Source organism: Bos indicus x Bos taurus, chromosome 6, assembly GCF_003369695.1.
Source record: "Bos indicus x Bos taurus breed Angus x Brahman F1 hybrid chromosome 6, Bos_hybrid_MaternalHap_v2.0, whole genome shotgun sequence".
NCBI lineage: Eukaryota > Metazoa > Chordata > Mammalia > Artiodactyla > Bovidae > Bos > Bos indicus x Bos taurus.
The window spans coordinates 104,199,711-104,221,970 of NC_040081.1; the positions used below are offsets into that span (position 1 = coordinate 104,199,711).

Sequence of the window (22,260 nt, forward strand, 5' to 3'; positions counted from 1 at the left end):
AAAGATAAGCAGAATCGATAAACCTTCAGGCAGACTCACAGAGAAGTTTTTAAATACCTACTTCCAGTTGTCTCAGAGGGCCAGCTGTGTCTTTGCCCTTCCCATGTCTTAACATTAAACGGTTGTCCTTAACTGGTGGCAGTTCAGCCTCCTAGGTATATTTGGCAATGTCTAGAGACATTGCTTGGGGGATGCTGCTAAACTACCCTACAATGTACAGGACAGCTCCTACTCCCCACATAATTTCCCTACAACAAAGAGTTATCTGGCTCAAAATGTCAGTAGAGCTTAGGGTGATAAACCCTGAAGTTTAATCCTTCTTTCAAACATGTTGGATAACATTGGCATCCATTCAGTCCCCACTCCCCATTTTTGGAACGCTAGCTAGAACTAGTTTCTATTCAAGAGACCCTTAGCTAATTTAGGGGTATATATGAACTAATTGTGAATGTTGTTTGTTATTGGTACACATTTTAGTCCCATATTTAAGATATTTCAGTACACAAGTGACCCGATGAACCCCATCACTCAGATTTAGGGGGACTGTTGATTCACCTACCACAGGGGTTCAGATGGACACTTATAGCCTGTCTTGTGTACCCAAGCGACGTATCTAAACTTGCAAACTTTTGATGCATAATCTATTCATGTAAATTGCTGCTAGGATTGCATCAAAATTATGCTGTCCTCCCTAAGATTTCTTTTGAGATTTATATTCAGCCCATGTTAGGGATGAAATATCCATTTTTAGGAGTAACTGTGTGGAACAAAACACCGTCTTATAAGGGCCTTGATCATGCTTGGTAAGTACAGGGAGCTACAGCATCTGTATTAACATGGGCTGGGCAAATGAAGTTCCCTCTTTGAAACTATTGCAAAGTAAGGTACCTCTGATTCATTTTCAGACTCATATACAGGAGTTTCTCAATGACAACTCAATGAAAAGAATGTTAGTAATGACTTCACAGCGAGAATTTGAGGTGTTAAGCACAGCCCTCCAGTTCATCTTGTAGATTAGGAATCAGATTTAATATTTCTTACATTTTTCACTAAATCTTTCTTTGACTAATGTCTTCTAAAAACCGTGACTGGGAATTCGCCCTAAGTTTCTTTCTTCTTGGCCTCCCTCATCGCTCTGGTTAAGCCGGGGTTGAATTGCAGAGCATTTTGTGAGGTGAGTTTCTCTGCCTCTCTCCCTCTCCCACTCCTCCTGGCACATAGTTGACTCATTAAATGTTTGCTCGAAGAACAATGCATATCTGTTTTTGAATTCTACTAACTTCTAAATTTTGATTTCCAGCTCAAACTTCTCCTCAAACACTACATTCTACTGCCTACTTGACGTGCTTGCTCAGAGGTCCGGTAGACCCTCGGTGTCCTTGCTTTTCATGGCAAATGCTAGGTCTGCTCCTGTCCTACTCCTGTCTTAGGGGCTTTGTACTTGTTCGCTCTACTTGTAATGCTTTCCCCCAGAGTATCTGTCAGGAGAACTCTTAGCTCCCCTCCCTTAAGCATGTCCTATATGTCATCTTGTCAGTGAGGCCATCTTAACCCCTCTATTTAAAAATTATAATTCACCTGTTCCCTCACACTCTACCTAGATTTCCCTTCCTTTACTCTACTTTTTCTTGTTTTTCCCCATAACACTCATCACCATCTGATATACTTTACTGGGGCTTCCCAGGTGGCTCAGGGGTAAAGAATTTGCCTGCCAGTGCAGGAGACAAGGGTTTGATCCCTGGATCGGGAAGATCCCCTGGAGAAGGAAATGGCAACCCACTCCAGTATTCTTGCCTGGAAAATCCCATGGACAGAGGAGCCTGGCATGCTGCAGTCCATGGGGTCGCAAATGAGTTGGGCACTACTCAGTGACTGAACAAGTAATATACTTTATTGACAAACTTATTTTTATATGTTATTTTTAATATATTTATTATATTTATTGTTTATTATCTGTTTAGACTCTGAGCCTGGTAGGCTTGCAGTCCATGGGATCGCTAAGAGTCGGATATGACTGAACGACTTTACTTTCACTTTTGACTTTCATGCATTGGAGAAGGAAATGGCAACCCACTCCAGTGTTCTTGCCTGGAGAATCCCAGGGACGGCGAAGCCTGGTGGGCTGCTGTCTGTGGGGTCGCACAGAGTCGGACACAACTGAAGCGACTTAGCAGCAGCAGCAGCAATTGTAAGCAGAGCCAAGATCGTTCAAACTGGGATCTTTTGACTCCCAAATTTAATTCAGTTTTTGTTACAAACCAGCTTCTTTGTTTTGACTTCAGAATGGCCTGATATTTCTGGTCTCCTGAAGTGTTGGGCTTAGTCTTTGTTTCAAAATAATTAATTTTCTTTATGTGCTGTGCTGTACTTAGTCGCTCAGTTGTGTCTGACTCTTTGTGACTCCACAGACTGTAGCCCACCAGGCTCCTCTGTTCATGGAGATTCTCCAGACAAGAATAATGGAGTGGGTTACCATGCCCTCCTCCAGGGAATCTTCCCAACCCAGGGATCAAACCCAGGTCTCCTGCATTGCTGGCAGATTCTTTACCATTTGAGCCACCAGAGAAGCCTATATAACCTACATAATTAAAGTGACGTTTGTTTCTGACTGCAACACCAAAACCTCTTTTTACCGAATTTGGAGGCTATGTTTGGGATGATCTGAAGGGAAATACAGGCTACGTAGCATAAAAGAGATGAGAACGTGTAGTCAGAAGAGGCAGTTTTCTTCCAGAGTCGCATCAGTGGGGAATGGAGAGACCCAAATGACAGACTCTTAAGACACCATGAACATACAGAAAACAAAAACAAAGACAACAGTGGTTTGGGATTTGACCCCCAAGTTGAAAGTCCTAGAAGCAGGTGCTTTTCACTTGAGCATTTCTACATGTTATAGTCTAGAAGGCATGGCAGCTGTGACACATTTACTTGATGATAACTCATAATTCTCCCAAGCAGTCATGGGAGGCCAGCTAGTATTTAAATTAAAAACACCCCCCATTTGGACTTCTGTATCTGTGTTTGGATGGCCAAAGTTGTTTGTTCTGTGGTCGGCTCTCTGGCATGGTGGCTGATAGACAGGAAGTGAAGTGAAGTGAAGTCGCTCAGTCGTGTCTGACTCTTTGCAACCCCGTGGACTGTAGCCTACCAGGCTCCTCAGTCCACGGAATTTTCCAGGCAAGAGTACTGGAGTGGGCTGCCTTTTCCTTCTCTAGGGGATCTTCCCAACCCAGGGATGGAACCCGGGTCTCCCGCACTACAGGCAGATGCTTTAGCGTCTGAGCCACCAGTGCTTACCTTGGGGACTGGAGCATAACGTGCTAGGAGAGTCTGTGTATCTTTCTAGTTGGCTTCTTTTTTTAATTTTAGTTTAATATTAACATACAATAAATTTGACTTTTAAACTGTTCAGCTCTGTGAATTTTAATACACATATGCATATATGTTTTACCAACATAAATGTATATATACATACATATGTATTCTCTTTTGGTATAACCATTTTAGTCAGAATACAGAACAATTACTTCTAAAATCTCCCTCATGTTATCCCTTTGTAGCCAACCCCGTCCAGCCATAACCGGTCCTTTCTTGCTGTAGTTTTGGTTTTTTGAGAATTTTATGTAAATGGAATCATGTAGTATGTAATCCTTTGATACTGACTTCTTTTCTCAAGTACAAAGTCTTCAATCTTAATATAAAGCCTTTGAGATTCCTTTAAGCTGTGTGTTTATTCAGAGCTCCTTCTTTACTGCTGCGCAGCAGTATCTGGAGGCACCATGATCATCACTTCTTGAGGACATTGAGGTTGTTTCCTGTTTTTGGCAATTATGATAGAGCTGCTGCATATTTGTGTATAGGTTTTTGTGTGAGAATAAATTTTTGTTTCTCTAGGGCAGATGGCCAGAAGTGGGACTGCTAGGTCATATGATAACTATATGTTATAAAAAACTGCCTGTGTACAAATGTTCTTAGCAGTGTTATTCATAATGAGGAAAAAGTGAAAATAGCCCAAATGTCCATCAACTTGAGGAATGGGTAAATAAAATCTGATATATCTATACAGTCAGTATTATTTGGCAGTAAAAAGAGATGTACTGATACTTATTGCAACAGGGATAAACCTTGAGAATATGCTTAATGGAAGAAACCAGTCACAAAGGACCACTTGTTGTATGATTCCATTTCTGTGAAATGTCCAGAAGAGACGTATCTGTAGAGACAGGAGGTAGTATGGTTGTCTGGGGCTGGGAGGTTGGGTAGATATGGGAAGTGCCTGCTGATGGATATCGCATCTTTGGAGTGATGAAAACATTCTAAAATTGATTGAAGTGATGGCTGCACAACTTGTGGATATACTAGAAACCATTGAATAGCACAGTTTAAATGAGTGAATTGTATACTATATGAATTATATCTTGGTAAGGCTGTTTAATGGCAACCCACTCCAGTATTCTTGCGTAGGAAATCTCATGGACAGAGTCTGAGCCTGGTGGGCTGTAGTCTGTGGGGTCACAAAGAATCAGACACGACTTAGCAACTGAGCACACAAGCTGTTTAAAAAAATAATAAACTGCTAACTTCTTTCCCACAGTGGCTGTACATTTTTGTATTCTCACCGGCAAAGCGTGGGAGGTCTAGGTGTTCATGTAAACCTCACCAGCACTTAGTATTGTCAGTATTTTTTATTTTAGCTACTTTTAATAGGTGTGTAGTGATATTTCACTACTCATTTGCATTTCCCTAGTTAATGATATGGAATAGTTTTCATATGCCTATCTGCTTTCTTTAGTGAGGAATCTGTGCATGTCTTGAGCTCATTTTATGACTGAGTTGTTTGTTTTCTTAGTGTGAAGATTGAGAGGTCTTGATATGTTCTGAATGCAAGTCCTTTGTCAGATATGTGGTTTGCAAGTATTTTCTCTTCCTCTCCTGATTAGCTCGTCTTTTTTCTCTCTTCAGTACTTCTTGATGAATTCCAAGTTCTCAGGGTTTCATTGTCTGATTACTCCTGTACCCTCAGTGCTTAATATCTGGCATGAAATATCTGGCATAAAACAGATATGCAGTTAATATTTGATGGATGAATGAATGAGTTCCCCCTTCTTACTGATTAGCAACAGGTTTTTTTTTTTTTTTTGGAGAGATAATAATATATTAAAAGTAAACCTGATTAAAATATTTCCTTTCTATACATACTCTTTAAAAAAAAAAAATCTCTAATATAGATTGTAAAGCCTGTCATGATACAGCTTGATTCCTTGAACATTTCCTGTTCTCCTCGGCCTTATAACCTTTACAGGTGTTGTTCCTTCTGTCTCGAGCACTTTTCCTCCCACTCTCTTTGCCAGGCTAATTTATTTATTTCCTAGTTCAAGCATCGCCTTTGCTCATTCAATCTAGACTCTGGGAATATAAGAATAAATAAGACAAACACAGTCCCTTATCCTCTTGAGGCTTACCTTTCATGGCAGAAACCCTCTCCCCCTTGCCCCAGTCTAGGCTGGGCGTCTCTGTCTCATAGTGTCCCTGTTTTTACTTAACAAAACTTTAATTATTTATAATTAAGTATGTTCACCATACCGACCGTAAACCAATGACCTTTAAATATTTTTGTTTATTTGTCCCTTAAAAGAATTTTGGACAAAGCCAAGCAACCTTGTATATATATTTCAAGCTGACATCTACACTTTTTTTCTTTATAACTTTAAATAGTTGCAAAGGATATAATTTCCAGCATGCTATAAAACTTGACATTTTAAAGTTAAACTTTTGGTCACTCTTTTAAATGTATCCCATGAAATCTAAATACTGTATATGATGCTCACCATCATTTGTTGGAAAAAGAAATCCCTAAAAATTCCTTTTTATAGTCATAAATTTTACAATCTTTCTTTTTCTTCATAAACTCCATTTCATTTCCCCTACATAATATCCTATCCTTGGTTATTGCTGAAATCTTTTATTGTTCATTCTCTTCTACTTCTTTGCAACAGAAATAGGTATGCAAGTAGAAATTTAATTTTTAAAGTATTTCCAGTGATAACCAAAAGGCTGTAATTGTTCTCTGTTGAATTATTGTATTGAATTATTCTGTGTTTAGTTACTTTGGCAGTAATTATCAATGTGCATATATTAAAACAAAAAAAATATGTTATTTGACATGAAAAGACTCTTAAGGAAACAGATTTTTTTTAAAACTGGATTATGTGCAAGTAGATGAATGTTACTTTTTTCTAGATCATAAGAGTATTCTATATCAACTGCATTCTTAGTTTTCATTTCTTATGACATAAGAGCTGAGAAACCTTGGAAACCTTGTTTGCACACATAACAGACACGAATGGAAGGAGTTTTGTGTTCGCACTGCCACTCCTCTCTGTTGTTTGAACTTCCTCTGCGTTACAAGCCCAAACTGTCATCAAAACTTTTAAATATGATCTGCCAGATGAAAACTGAGTTAGATCCTCTGTTAATTTTGTTGAGTGGGGAATGTTGGAAACCGTCCCCTCCCGCCAACCCCCAAGCTTGTGGAAGGGTTTGTTGTTCAGTCATAAACGTCATTCCCAGGATTTCTAAGTGTCCCTTTGTTAGAAGTTTTTATGTCTAGGCCTATGCACCATAATAAGCTTCAGGTGTGGTGGAGCTCTGACTTTAAGAAGCGGAAAAGGTCCTTGTGAAGGGCTTGTGGGAAAGTAGACCAGCAGGATGTGGATCAGCAACAGGTTCGCAGGAAGAGTCGCTTCAGAAAAGAGTATACATAGATGTCGAACTCTAGAAATCGACTTCCTTAAAATTATGTGTGCCTGATACCCCTTAGAAGTCCATCCTGTGTTTCCTAGTATCCATCCGTCTGCCACGTGGACTATTGCTTCAGGATTCGTGAGGCAAAGAACCAGCCCCCATCTTCTCAACTCAGAACTCCTATCAAGAAGAACTTAATATATATTTTCTCACTGATCCAGAAAAAAAAAATTTTTTTTTCATGTAAAATTTTTGTGTAAAATCTGAACTTGCTCATCTTTTATATTTTCTTTGAAAAGACACAAAGGGAAAATGTTTTTATTCCTGAATAGTATTGTATGCTTTGGAACTCATTATTAATTTTCAAGAATAAAATGTTCTTTTACAAGTAAAGTTTTTGACTCAGTAGCTGTCTTGCTAACAATGATTATACCACTTACCTTAAATCCTTTTTCTCCGTTTTCCCAATTACACTGTTGTTAAAAGAAACTTTTACTGTTCTTCAAGTAATAAGGTTCTGCTTGAATTCTCCATGGAAATAATTTTTTGCGGTACTTTTTATCCTAATGTAATTTTCAAAGCTTAGAAAAAAAGTAATTGTCATTTGTTTTCTTTTTACCTGCAGTGGTTTTGAGGTATCTGGGAGATGCTTTTAGGCATATTACACCTATAGGGCAATAGAGGTCTGTGTGCCTGCAACATGCAAATAGGCTATATTGCTGCTGAGAAATAAGAACCGCAGATTGGCAGCTTCACCTTTCTGTTAATGTGCAGATTCTTAATGCTTAGTATCCTGGAGGTTTCTGCTTTTCTGCAGAAAATCTAATACAGATTTTCGATTGCCTCTTAAAATGCTACACTTCTCCAGGAAACCTTATCTTTGCTATAGCATCTGGTTTTCTGTGAAGTCATAATTTTGAATCAGAATTTCCAGCTGTTGGCATCTTGTTTTATGGAGCCTGAATTGAAAATCAAAAACTAGGTTATGTATTTAAATAACAGAAGTGAATGTTATCTTTCTTTTTCTAAAACAGTATGGCAATTGTATATAAGTATTTCCAATTTGCAGCGTTATTGTTCATGATTTGCTCCAAGAGAAACAAGGTTGAACAACAGCTGAACAGCTTTAAGTGAGTAGGTTACGTTTTATTCTTCTCTCGTGTCCCGTGAACCTACACACATGGTGTCTGCCTAGGGACAGATAAGAACTGCAAAATAAGAATTGTTGGTGCTCAGCAAGCACCTTACAGATGGGTTAGTCTTGACTCTGTAGTTTCTAGATGAGGAAACCAAGGTCTTATTTTGCCCTGTATATAGAAAATGATCACTGACTTGAGGCAGAAGAAATCGGGTTTAATGATATTAAGATAAACGTGTTGTTTAGTGTTCTAAAGGCAGTCGTTCTGAACAAGGGGACCGAGGGAGGGGAGTCCCGGCAGGCCTGCTGGAGGACTGCTGTGCGCCTAGCCTAGGCTGGGGTGCCACGTGAGGCCAGTAACTCCTTTCCCTGTCTGGGAAGCCATTTGGCAAGATCCCTCAAGATTTTAAAAGATTTTGTAACTGTCAAGCTCACGGTTCCTCTTTTAAGACTTTGTCTTAAGGAATTACAAAATCAGATAAAGATTCACTGTACAAAAATAGCCTGGTATGGTTTAGCAGAAAGATGTTCTTTACAGCATAATTTATCCTGTGGAAAATCAGAAGGAGCAGTTCAGTTATCCAGTGGTAGAGAAATAGATTATGGTAAATTTAAACAATGAAATGTTATATAGTCATCGAAGTAATTTTTAGAAGATTTTTTAACTATGTGGTAAAGTGCTTATTTGTAGTGTCATTGGAAATCAGTAGAATATAAGATTGCATATATAATATGATTCCTTACGTAAAGGAAATTTGTGTATAAAATGGATCATATGTCAAAGTGGCAAAAGAGTTTGTATTTCTAGGTGATGATGAGTTGATTTTATTTTCTTTTTATTTTACTTATTTCACCCACTCCATGATTAGCAGAGAATAAGATTATAAAAAAAAGGAGTTTAAAATGTAGTTGAAGAGGCAAATTTTTTTTTCAAATGCCAAGGGTTGGAAAACCCCAGTTTAAAATCCCACCAAGGTCAGGCTCATTGACAGTCTCTGGGGCTTGTGCTGTGTTAAGTCACATACAGCTGCCCCACCCTCATCCCCGTGGCTCGAATCCTAATGGCAGGGGGAGTGACCCATCTGGAATGTGGGCAATGGGGTGGAATCCACAAGTAACTGCTGTTTTAATCAGCAGTCATTTTATTTGGAAAAAAATTTGAAAAGCAATTTCCCCTATCGAACGAACATTCCTTTATTCTTTCATTAGCAAACATTTTTGAGTGCCCACTAGTTAGTTCTTCTGACTTGAAGGTAACATTCTACTGCTAGTGATTCTTTGCCCAGTGATTGTTGAAATGTTCCTAACTCTCTCTGCCAGAGTCTTGTGGTATACAGGTAACTTGACACAGTTCCTGTTCTTACCTGGTTCAGGTTTAATAATTAAATGGGATTAGCTATTAAATAATGCATGTTTGTGGAGAAGCCAGTCAGTTTAATACCTGTGAACTTGAAAACACCACTTTATAATCAGTGCATGTCTTGGTGGGATCCATGTTGCTGTGGCTTTGTGTGTAACATAGTCAAGCAGCAGGGCAAATTAAATGCTGTTTTTCTGAAAGGTGAGCTTTCCTAAGGCATGGTATGGCTTTCTTTGCTTCCAAACTTCTTTGAAAAAAATCTATGAATATTTTAAAGTCTTCGATTCCACTTTATAATTTAAAATTAATAATTTCTTACTACTGTAATTTCATACGTTTCGTACTAACCCCCCTAGGAGGGGAAGAAAAGTATTTACTTACTTCAAATTTCTTATACTGATTTCAGTTGGTCTCATTCCACATTACAATTATGGCTTTCCAGTCCACAAGGTATGGCTTAGAGTTGTGTTTCAAATTCGCAATGGGTTGAGCATTAATAAAGCTACTGTTTTTAATTTAAAAGAACAGATCTCTTAAGGAAAGTTTGTTAGGCTCTGGGATTAATTTTTTAGATGTTTGTTGTATGTAAGTTCATGATAGCCTCAAATTGTTATTCTCCTGCCAAGAAGTGGCACCTTTTGTTCCCCTCATTTGCCTGTTCGGCCTAGTTGTCTACTTTGCCACATTTGCAATAGCCAAGGAATTCTAGAGCTGGAATAAGGTGCCTTGGTGAGCTTTCTGTCTTTTGCAAAAATAACCTGAAGCCCTTTGATGAGTGTCTTTTCTTAAAGGCCTTCAGAGAAGGACGTCTCGCAGTCTTTCCAGCGCTTTGTGTTTCTGATTGACCATTATCTTTTTCTCTCTCCTTTTTTTTCCATCTGGTGTGAAACATAGATCTTTTTCTTTAAACTTAAGCTGTTTTGCTATTTGCCGCATATTTTGGAGTACTAATCTATACCTGTATGGATATGAACAAGTTGTTCTTAGTATCCTTCCTAAATGTTCTGACTGACTGTGTATTACCTGATTGTTTCGTCCTAACAACAGCATCATGTACCAGTGAGCTGCTATCACAGAACTATTTTTCTTGGAAAGGCTAGGAAGTCTTTGATAATGGATTGGGCCAGTGATTTAAATAGTCCAGACACATAAGCTTACATTTATTTAGCAATTTACTAGATGTCTGTGTGATACCGGGACTGTGTCAGTCCCTGTACTGGGGACCGAAGATACTGCCCACTCCCCACCCCCCACACCCCAAAAAAAGGATGAGATTAAGTGCTTCAGAATAGAGCAAGTCTAGTAGGGAGACCTTTCCGATATATTGGCAGTAATAGTATCATTCATTATTTGGGGTTTATTGCTGTTAATGGGTTTATTTTCCAGTATTATTTTGCAGAGAAGTTGAAAAGTGGCTTCAGATCTATTTGCTTTTTGCCCCACCCCCCCAAACCCAGAAGTGCTTCCCTCCAGAGAAAAATCATTCTAAAAAAGCTTGCAAATTTAGGGAAGACATATATAAATGAGTTGTAAATTTATGTGGTGAAAACAATATGAGGTTCTATGGAACAAGATTTTTCCTTTTATAGAAAAGAGTGATTGAGTTGGATTTTCCCAGTTCATATTGTTACTGAAGTTTTATGTGACTTATTTTAATTAGTAGAAGACATCTGTTCATTTACAGCAACTAGTGATCACACCTCTCTTTGACACATACCATAGACCCTCAGGGAGAAGGCGATGGCACCCCACTCCAGTACTCTTGCCTGAAGAATCCCATGGATGGAGGAGCCTGGTGGGCTGCCATCTGTGGGGTCGCACAGAGTCGGACATGACTGAGCGACTTCACTTTCACTTTTCACTTTCATGCATTGGAGAAGGAAATGGCACCCCACTCTAGCACTCTTGCCTGGAGAATCCCAGGGACGGCGGAGCCTGGTGGGCTGCCATCTATGGGGTCGCACAGAGTCGGACACGACTGAAGTGACTTGGCAGCAGCATAGACCCTCAGATGTGAACACCTAGGAGTAGTTTTTCCTGACCATAGCATTAGTTCAGTTCAGACCACACCATGTTGTCTCCTTATGCTCTTGTGTCTTAGAAGATAAAGTTAGTCTTCGTTTAACTCAGCAGGCACAATACACATTTTGTTCTAGGTATAATAGATGTATCTCAGGAAGCTATCTATGACAGGGTGATGCTGAGGGCTGGTGTTCATTTCTGATTGACAGATCTTACAAATTCTAACAAATAGGGAGTATAGATGTTAGTTAAGAGCAAAGGTTCTGGAGCCACATTACCCAGGTTTTAATCTTGTTATGCTATTAGCCAAGTGACCATGGGCACAGTGTTCAACCTTGCTGCCCCCCTCCTTTTCCTCATGTGTAAAATAGGGATGATACTACTCTTCACTTCATAGATTAAGGAGAGTTAAGTGAGCTAACATCTGTAGAATCAAACCATGCCTGGTGTGGAGCGCTGTATGGACACTAGTGAGTGTGTGATGGGTGTCTTGACACCGGTTGATGTTTCTGAATCATAAGATGCCCTTCATAGGTCCGGGGGCTGGTTGGCCAACACTGCGTGAGTTGAACGGCGATGTAGCTTTTTCTGGTTTTCCTTGGTCCTACTCATCCCCTGCGGTGCCCCAGTTTTTCTGCACTGATGGTTCATTATAAACATCTTAGAAACTGGAAGTCTGTGCTCTTTATTGGCATATTGTGCAGTAATCCCGGGAATTCGGCCTGAGCCCCTGGGAGCTAAATCAGAGGTCACGCCCTCCGAAAGCCTCTCTGAGCTGTCCTTCTGGGGCAGGTACTGGGGGCGGGGGTTGGAGGGGTCTTGTCGACCTTGTGGCTCCCCTGGCTCTGGGGAGCCTGAGGGGGCGCCAGGGCAGTGAGTGGTCCACTTGCACATCTGTGATCATCCACTCCCCTTGCCAGCCTTCTCGGTCCTGTATCTGGGATGGCAGACCCTACCTCAGTCCTCAGAAACCGCCACAGCCCTGTGCTGACTCAATTGCTGGTTTTATGGAATTCATTTCTGTGTCTTGGTTCTTCCAGGCGTTATTAGGTCCTCTCAGATACAAGCTAATTTGCCTTGGCAGTATGAGAGAATCTTAACCCTGTTGGGTTCCAGAAGTTCCTTCACTGGGCATTAAAGGCCTTTTTTGCATACTATTACTACTACTAAGTTGCTTCAGTCGTGTCCGACTCTCTGCGACCCCATAGACGGCAGCCCACCAGGCTCCCCCATCCCTGGGATTCTCCAGGCAAGAACACTGGAGTAGGGTGCCATTTCCTTCTCCAAGTCTTTGCATAGTCCTTCTCATATGCCAGGTTCTTTTCTGAGCAAAAAATAATGCATTTCACTCTCATGTGTGTGGTGTGTACTAATACTATTATTTTTCCCATTTTTACAAAAGGAGAAACTGAGGCAAAGATAGGTTAAGTAATCTGGGCAGAGCCTCCCCATGGTGACTGTCAGAGCCAGTATTGGATCCAGGCAGTCTGCGTGCAGACTCTGCTCACCAGTGCCCCCTCTTCGTTGCTGGTTCTTAGCCTGCTTGTCCGTTAGACTTATCTGCAGAGCTTGCCAAGAGGGCCGGGGGCAGAGAGAGACATTTTACCTGGCCCTTCCGGAGACCCAATCAAATCTTCCATCTTCTCCCTTTTATAGAAAAAAAGATCACTCTCCCTGTTTTTCTAATCTACTAGGCTCTTTCCTTTTCCCCTTTTCATGACGTATAGATGGTAAAGAATCTGCCTGCAATGCGGGAGACCTGGGTTCGATCCCTGGGTCAGGAAGATCCCCTGGAGAAGAGAATGGCTACCCACTCCAGTATTTTTGCCGGGAGAATCCCATGGACGGAGGAGCCTGGCAGAGCCACAATCCATGGGGTCAGAAAGAGTCGGACACGACTGACTAACACTTAGTAGGGTTTTTAGTGGCCTTTTACAATGATGGGCATAGAGCTCTATGGTTTGACTCTGTAAGGTAAGGCCCACGGGGACAGGGACATCCTTTCTCCCTGTGTATATCTTGTCTGGTGCCCAGCACAGTGTTACAGACATACACAGGACTTGAGTGTTAACCCTCAGTGGATGCTTCCACGTACTGTTACCACTTCATCACATCACTTTATTTATCACTTTTACCACATTGGGGGAGATCCCAGGATGTATGGCAAGAGTGTGGATAGTTAACTGGGTGGATCTAATTTGGCCAGCTCTAGTATATCAGAGCCTCAGTTTTGTTACCTCTAAAATTGTAAAGGTGGTACTATTAGAAGACTTCTGTAAAGATGAAATGAGATATGTGAAAATACGGACTATGCTCTGTCCTGTAGTGCTGTGCTGCGCTTAGTCGCTCAGCTGTGTCTGACTCTTGGCCACCCCATGGACTGTAGCCCGCCAGACTCCTGGGTCCATGGGATTCTCCAGGCAAGAAGACTGGAGTGGGTTGCCATTCCCTCCTCCAGGGTATCTTCCCAACCCAGGGATCGAACCCAGGTCTCCCGCATTGCGGGCAGATTCTTTACCATCTGAGCTACTAGGGAAGCCCTGTAGTAGGAAATCAGAAATAAATGCTGAATTATTTCTTTGTAAAGTAAGCACAGTTTGAATAGGAAAAATCACTTGAAAATGTGCTGTTCAGCTTTCAGTCAAATGCAAGAAGTCATGAAGTTTTTGGAGCTCAAATAGACCTTCGGGATCAGGGAATGCAGCCCCTTCATGTGAAATACAAGTGAGGAAATGGAAGCGTAAAGAAAGGACTGGACCAGGGGCACACTGTGAGCCCAGATGCCGTCCAAACGCTGTCTTACCACTGTGACTGGCATCACCTCTGCTTCCTAGTGTTTGCACTGTCGCCTCAGTGCACTCTCGTGTATGTTACGGAGCTCTCAGAGCAACTCCCCGGCCTCCAGCACCTGACCCCAGGGGAAGGCTTTGCCTGTTGGATAAAGTCCTAAACAAGCCACCATGGGTTATGGGGTTAAGGGGGTACAAGGAAAGAGTATGTATTTACCTTGATGTTTGTGAACAAGAAGGAGAAGAGTTAAAAATATGCAAATAGCGAATGGCTGAAAGCCCATGAACCTCTTTCCAGTTCCTCTGTTTTCCAGGAAAATGGGGCTCTTTTATCTTTCATCAGTTCTTGCAGGTATAAGGTTGATATTGGAGGGGAATGAAGTTATTCCAAGTATGCTTCTAATAGAATGTTGGTATTTTGTTTTTACTCAACATCAAGTTGTAAAAGCTTCAAAACGGCATCATGCTTTGATATAATGTTTAAACCATTATAAATATCATCTCCTATTGATGCCTTAGAATAGATGTTTTCAGTTCAGTTCAGTCGCTCAGTTGTGTCCGACTCTTTGCGACCCCATAAATCGCAGCATGCCAGGCCTCCCTGTCCATCACCAACTCCCGGAGTTCACTCAGACTCTTTCTATTAATGTTGATTATTACAGATTGAAGTAAAAGTGCTTCAGCTCACTGACATATAATATGTCTTGTTAAGTTGGGGCGTAATTGCTAGGGAAGTATCCAGCCTGTAGTGAAGATACGAAGATAATAAGATGTGTCATTTTCTAGTATCTGAACTCAAATTCTTGACTCCTGTCATCTCCCCCTCCACCTCCTGCAAAAACACATTTGTTGTTGTTGTTGTTGTTGTTGTTGGGATAGTTTTTGGAACAACCAAGGTGAGCACACTGTGGTGTCAAATCATTTACATTTCCTCATCTTTTTCTGTCCTGTTTTGCAGCTTACTACATACGCCAAGAGGTCTTGATTCCCTTAAATGCTTGGGAAAGTTTTTCTTTGTAGGACCCTGAAATTAGCCGTGGACAGTGCAGAGAGGAAATGCCTGTGTCTTTTCCAAAAAGTGGGTTTGCTTAGAGAAGATGGTGATAAATGTTTAGCATTCTTAGCAGTGCCGAAACTCATGCAGAAAAACACCTATTTCAGGCCTCTTCAAAGACTTCGGTTGTCTAAAAGCAGAAACATTTGTAGTTTGGACTTTACTTAGGATTTACAATATACTGTATGAGCACTTTACAAGTATTTAATGTTTATTTTTTGACATGATAATCAGTATCTTTGTTTCCTGATTCTATATGAAGCTCTGATCCTTTTTTGTCTTTGTCTTCTTTTTTAGAAAAGTCCAAATGGGTGGATTTTTGAAAATGTAATGGAAACAATGTGGCTTAGCTTTTAAAATGATTCATTATACAGAGAAAAACCCGAAACTATAAAATGTAAATCTCATGAAAGTTAATCAGATTTGGTTGTGCACAGCCTTCATCAAAACCTGAATTTCATAAGCCTTGAAAACTCTGACGCTTTAAAAATGTTTGAGGAGTTTGCCTTTCCCATCCTCAAACGCACGCATTCTTTCAGACCACTCAGGAAGAAAGTGCTTGGAAGAGCATTGCCGACTCCCCGAGGCACCCCTGACTGGTTTCTAAAACTGAAAGAAACTTCTTGGTTGTGTGTGATAAGCAGAATTCAGAACGCGTCTCTATTTTAGCACGTGTGAAATAGAAAGTGATCGTGCTCACAAGAGTGAAATTTGAGTTATGATGTGTTGACAGATCTTCATATTAAGGCACCATAAATGATACTTTCAGTTTCCTTATGAAAACAAAGTTGAGTTCCGCTCTGAGTGATTCTCCTAATTGTTATTGTTAAATTCTTTTGCTCTGCTGTCTCTTTTCCTGCTCACACTTAGATAATCTACAAATACTGTTTGGATCCTATGTGTTTCACTTTCTCTTCTTAGCTGAAAGTTTTCGGCAAATCCTTTCCTTTCCAACAAAGTGTTTAATTTTCTGTGCACACAGATTCATGAGTCAGTTAAACATGTTTGATTAATTTATCACAAAGAGTGCCACCTTGAGTAAAAACAATTCTACTCTGTGGAAAGTTCTTTCCTTTTAAAAGAGGGTCCTTATTTCTAAGAGCAGAGCTCTGATTTTAATTAAAGAGCATTTTATGCAGTTTTTTTTTTCCCTAAAGCTTAAGATTAATTTCTATGGTTACTGGGGATATAAATCTCTAGATTGCTTTAAAACAAAGATTTTTGTTCAGGAGAGAGTTGACAGCTCCCTTTAAGAGAAGCTATTACTTAATTTTACTTTCCTAAGTTTAAACGTATAAAAATATTTGTAATGATACCCCAAAGGCATCATAAAAATGTAAAATAATTGTACTCTAAAATATCTAAAATTACAGGAAATAGACCTCATTTTAAAAAATGAACTGGGATTCGTGGTTGGGGAACTGAGGTGTGACATACTTCAAAACCAGATTCTCTTGTCTGGATATTTTTTTTTAACGGTTAAAAAAAAAAAATCAAAACTTTTCTATTGCCGGTCATACAGACTTTAAAATATGTTCATTCTATTGGGAAGTATGTCTTTATAGTTTCATTACCTTTAATGTGTATTACTGTATGGATGTCTTAGATCCCCCCTTGAGAGACAGACTTCTGTCTCTAGAATTAAGTGGCCTCAATGGCTTGTGGATTAACTGTATCACAGTTACTCTTTAGGCTCTTTTTAATGATTATTTTTAAAAGTACATAGCCCAGTTTTCTGAGCAACTTTAAACAAGGGCAGCACAAATAGTTTCCAGTGTTTTACTTATCCAAAGTAGACTTCCTCTTTCAATAGATAATGTTAACTGGTAAATTGTTCCCAGGTTAAAGATTTGTCATATTTTAATAAATATAGTGCAAAATCTATAGTAGGGACACTTAAAGAAAAACGCTTCACCTTTCCAAGTAAATGAATTAATACTTATCTTCCTTCGACTTTAGTATTGTAGTATCCATTCTTTTGGTATTTTCATTTACTAAAAATTTTTAAGAAGGTCTTACATAGTAAAATGTCTTCACTTTATTAAGAAAGGTGAAATTAGACTTATAAAATATTCAGACAAGTTTTGAGAGAAATAATGTTTCGTATGTAATATAAATGCTGTTGGGACTAGATATGCTTTTAGTATAAAACGTGCCTGATTCAGGAATGCTTTGCATTAAATGAGTTTATATTTTGAGAGCAAAATAAGAGGAAAGGAAACTACTTTCCCTCCCCCACTTTTTTTTACGAGACAAAAAAGTTAAGTTGAATGAAGATATTGAAAGTGCCCTAAGCTGAATGTTTGAGCAATGAAAGTAAACACTGATTACTGCAAATGTACATTTGAACCAATTGCCTTTTATCTTTCAAGCAAAACATTTCCCACAGTTTTTGTGGGCTTTTATTTAAGTTGGGAAAACTTTGGAAGCTTGTGTGAAAGTATAAATAAGTTTGGGAAAGTCATGATTGGAGTTTGATAATAAACATGCAAAAGCAAATTGGGAAACTCTATTAAAGTCAGATGTAACATTTAATAATGTTGTCTCTGAAAACTCATTTTCAGGGAGAAGAATGGTTATTATGTGGCTCTAGAATAAAGACTGGCTATAATTGAAAATAAGGCCTAAATATGAATTCTTCAATATGTATGAAATTTTGGGTTTTTTTCTTGTTTAAGAACCATACTGATTGTTTGGGAGTCCCCAAAATGTCCCCTCCAATTATGGGCACCAACACTACATATGTATTTTTGTTTAAAACACAAAGTGCGTACATACTTGCCAGGAAACTTTAAACTAATTTTTACAAAAGAAGCATTAAATTTTAGTGTATATGGAGATTCCTAATTTTGAAAGGCGGGAAAATATTTTAGTTCTTTTAATTATTGAGATATATCACAATATGCAGTATAAATACAAATAAAATATAAAAACCTTAGTCTAAGATTTGATTACATTAACTTCACAATTGCATATTGGCATTTTATAATATTTTTTAGTTGTTCATACAAATTCTTGGGGAAATTTGTCCATTTTTTAATGTAATGGTACAATAAGTGTAAAAAGATATCACTTTAGCACCTATTACATATAGACATTTTTGCTTTCCTTTCTTTGATGCACTACTATATATATCCCTTAAAAGTGTATGTGTTTGGGTGGGGAATGGTTAGTATTACATTTTGATGACAATTTTATTGCTTACAAATTGATATGTGATTTTAACTGAAACTTGTTGCTAGGATAAGAATGGAAAATTCTTTCTGCATAGTGTTTCAAATGCTTTACCTAATGATCTGAAAAACTGTTTAAAAGGAATTTAAATTATATATACTTGTTTTACTTTTAAAACTTTCAACTGAGTTCTCAATATAAAACTCAAGTATAGCTTTTAAATGTTTAGGTGTCTGAGTATAAAACAGTAAATAAATCTTAAAAGTAGACTGAAAAGGTATAATTTGATTCTCAAAATCAAAATCTATATATACAGCTCAGGATCTAACCATTATTTTTCTAGTTATTATTACACACAGATTTTTCTCTAGCAAATGTTGTATTGAGTTGGCCAAAAAGTTCATTCAGATTTTTCCATAACATGTTATGGAAAAACCTTAATGAACTTTTTGGCCAGCCCAATGTTAGAAACTTACATATTGTCTGCTATTTTGAACATTTAAGTTTAATAATCAGTTTTTATCAGGCTTGTCCCCGTTTTATAAAACTTAACAGTTAGCTAATCTGCTACAGTTTTTTCAAATCCTGAAAACAACTCAATTTTATTTTTTTTTTTTTCAAGCAAAGAGATTGTTAGAATGTTTTGTATCTTATTCCTTGAAAAAATATTTTTGCCTTTTTTTCACTTTAAGTTTTATGTCTTATTTACTCCAAAGAAGACCATGATGAGGGAAAAGAATCTGTATTTTTAGGAGGATTGGGAGTGATGAAACCAGGCCCTGGGTTTTGCTTGGAATTTGGACATTTGTGTTCTTGCTCTAGGCCGGCATGCTCTGCATTTCACTCCCACTCGCTCAGTTGAAAGATGACATTGGAGGCGACATTGTGTATCTTGTTACCAAGCCGTCTTTCGCAGAGCTTCGTGATAAAACGCACATTGATTCCTTTACTTTTGTTTTCACTAATAAAGGTGGGGGGGGATGTGTTTTAATAGAGCAAAGCACTTACACTTTGCGGGTTCAAATGTCATCAAGCAGTGTTTTCTGTTGAGTGTAAATTATTGGCATCTATCAAGCAGTATGGAAGTTGAATGTATGTTTTCCCTTTGTACCGCCCACAGTTGATTTCGCTGTTCTCCCTGCTGATGTGAAGCAGAAACTGGACAAGGTAACAGTTTTGATGATGAGATTAGAGGTAGCCAGGCTGACTGTCTCCTGGCTTTTAGAGAACCTTATAAGCTCAGGGCCGCCCCCTCCCCTTGTTTAGATATTACTTGCTCTTTTGAGTTTCAGATTACAGGAGCAATTGATCTGCATGACCTATCTTAAGAACTTTAACGTTGCAGTGGAAACTTAAACCAAATGTATATCCTCAAGAGACAAATCATCTTAAAACCAGGCTGTTGTCATTTTGATATACTGTACTGTTCGTGAGGCACAGTGTGGTAGAGAGCACCACCTAGTGGACGGGACGTGCGCTTGCTGCTCTGGGTACAGAGTTTAGAGAGCGAGTCTGTGTTGACTCTTGACCTTGGTTTGCAAATAAGTGAGGTTTTATGCTGTTCCCAGCTCATAATTTCTACCCAGGGCAAGGATCCCAGGAGAATGAGATTGGGAGAAGCTGTAACATGTCGGTTTTATTTGTGGTTTCCCCACACGTGTAGGTGTACGTGCTAATCTTTGCCATCTTCACAAACATAGTCTCTCCTCATAGTTGATATTTTTACGAAATAAAGATCATTTTTTTAAAATGTCACTAGGGCAGCAGTCAGTCTTTGGAGAGTTTGTATTTTGGAGTGTATGTGTTTAACCTTAGTGATAGGAGTCTCCCTTTGGCTGGAACTGGTTGGATAGAATTGGTTCCCCTTAGGAGGAAAGGAGTTGCTGCTGATTATCAACTGGCTCCTAAATCATGGCCTGTTACAGAGAGTGTGTGCCTTCAGAGTGTACTAACACATCTGCAAAATCAGTGTGAGAAAAATCTATGTTAAAAAAAAAACCCACTTTTTAATGCATCATAACCACCTGTTATAGATGCAGCTGTTCCTTCCTTAATGTTTATTTCAGAAGGACAAATTCTTAATAAGATGCCTCACTTGTTCTACAGACACTTGTTGAGTTAGGATCCTTGCCAGACTTTGGGAATCTGAAACAAACACGACATAATTCTTTTAATTCTTTACAACAGAAGAGAGGGAACATATTCCTGAGATGTGGCATGTACTACGATGGGGTATAAATGTGTTTATTTGCTTGGTATTTTCTGCTGTGACTGGAAGAATTTAAAAGACATGTAGAAAGGACTTTTGGAGGAGCTGATAAATAAAACCGATGGCTTTTCTTTTAATGAGCTCGGTGTGTGGGAGGTTTCGAAAGACGCTGGTAACTCTTCCTTGGTTTGGATGTTCAGCTCACATTTTTTAGCTCGAAAAGCCTAAGCTTGGAGACATAGATCACAGGCCGTGGAACCTGTTTTGAAGTAACGGACCTTGGCTTTTCAGCGTGCTTGCTGTGTGACCTTGGGCAAGTTACTTAACAGCTCTGTGCTTCAGTTTCCGTTTTCTCATGTGTTAGGAGAATTAAATGAGATCATCTGTGCAGCAGCGTAGCCAACGGTAAGCACTGATGATGACAGTGATCATCTGACGGTGGCCGTGCTCAGTCAGTGCTTCTCTTCATCTGGCCTTTGCTCCATGCTGTGAGGCATACAGCGCGTGAGTGGTTATGACAGTGCACTCGGTCTCTCCCTGATGCCTGGAGGCCTCATGCCCCTGCCGCCCGCCACCCTCCCGGGTTCCAGTTACCACCATGCAGACAGACTCTGCTGATGGACGGCCGGCAGCTGCCCCCAGGTGTCCAGCTGAAAGTGCTTTATTACGCACAAGAGGTTTACAGAAAAGTTGTGCCCTCCTGTGTGTGTTTGTTTGTTTGTTGAATTACGTTTTAACCTGAGCTCCAGTGAGCCAAGAGCCTCTAAAGCTCAGAACGGTGGGCAGGAAGTTTTCTTTTGTGTCTGTGGGAAAATTCATTTTCTTAAGGGAACAGATCAGACACGTAGCTTTGGTTAGTGTCTCAAAGGCATCCGTGCCCCCTGAAAGCGAGACCTGTACCTTTGAAATTCACGATTCTTTCTGGAAGCCCACTTATGAAATGAAAGATACTCTAACTCCCTCCTATAAAACGTAACTCAAATTGGAATGTTAAAGATAGAGCTGAGATTTTATTTTGAGGAACTCAAATATAGATGGACCATTTTCCCCTTCACCCATCTTGTCAAGGTTCTGAAGAACAATACGAGCAAGGAAACATTAGGAGTTCAGGCTGTGGAGTAGACGCCCTGGCTTCAGATCCTGCGCTGTCGTCTGCTAACGAAACCTTGAGCCAGTCGGTGAGCTCCCCCCCCCCAATAAAGGGAGCTAATGAAGGTGCCTCCCCTGGAGGGCTGTACCGGGGACGAATGGAGTCATCTGGACAAAGCCCTTGGGACTCTTCTTGGCATGGACTAAGTACTATGTAAGGGCTTCCCGGGCTTCCCTGGTAGCTTAGCGGGTAAAGAATCCACCTGCAATGCAGGAGACACCAGTTCGATTCCTGGGTCGGGAAGATTCCTCTGGAGAAGGGATTAGGCTACCCACTCCAGTTGGAAACAGAGATTGCACCACATTGCAAAAAAACAAAGAGGAACTAAAGAGCCTCTTGATGAAAGTGAAAGAGGAGAGTGAAAAAGCTGGCTTGAAGCTCAACATTCAGAAAACTAAGATCATAGCATCCAGTCTCATTACTTCATGGCAAATAGATGGATAAACTATGGAAACAATGACAGACTTTATTTTCTTGGGCTCCAAAATCACTGCAGGTGGTGACTGCAGCCATGAAATTAAAAGACGCTCCTTGGAAGAAAAGCTATGACCAACCTAGACAGCATGTTAAAAATCAGAGACATTACTTTGCCGACAAAGGTCTATCTGGTCAAAGCTATG

The 22,260-nt window shown here is 39.7% G+C and overlaps 1 protein-coding gene across 2 annotated transcripts in view; it reads left to right on the forward strand.

Moving 5' to 3' along the window:
• STX18 (syntaxin 18) overlaps positions 1-22,260 on the forward strand; it is a 118,534-nt gene that overhangs the window by 34,901 nt on the left and 61,373 nt on the right. The window contains exon 1 of one of the 2 annotated variants that reach the window (XM_027545020.1): positions 9,333-9,443. The exons of the other annotated variant lie outside the window; for it this stretch is intronic. The gene's annotated coding sequence lies outside the window, so the exon portion shown is untranslated. Of the gene's footprint in view, positions 1-9,332; positions 9,444-22,260 lie in introns of those variants that run through there. 2 annotated transcript variants of the gene reach the window in all.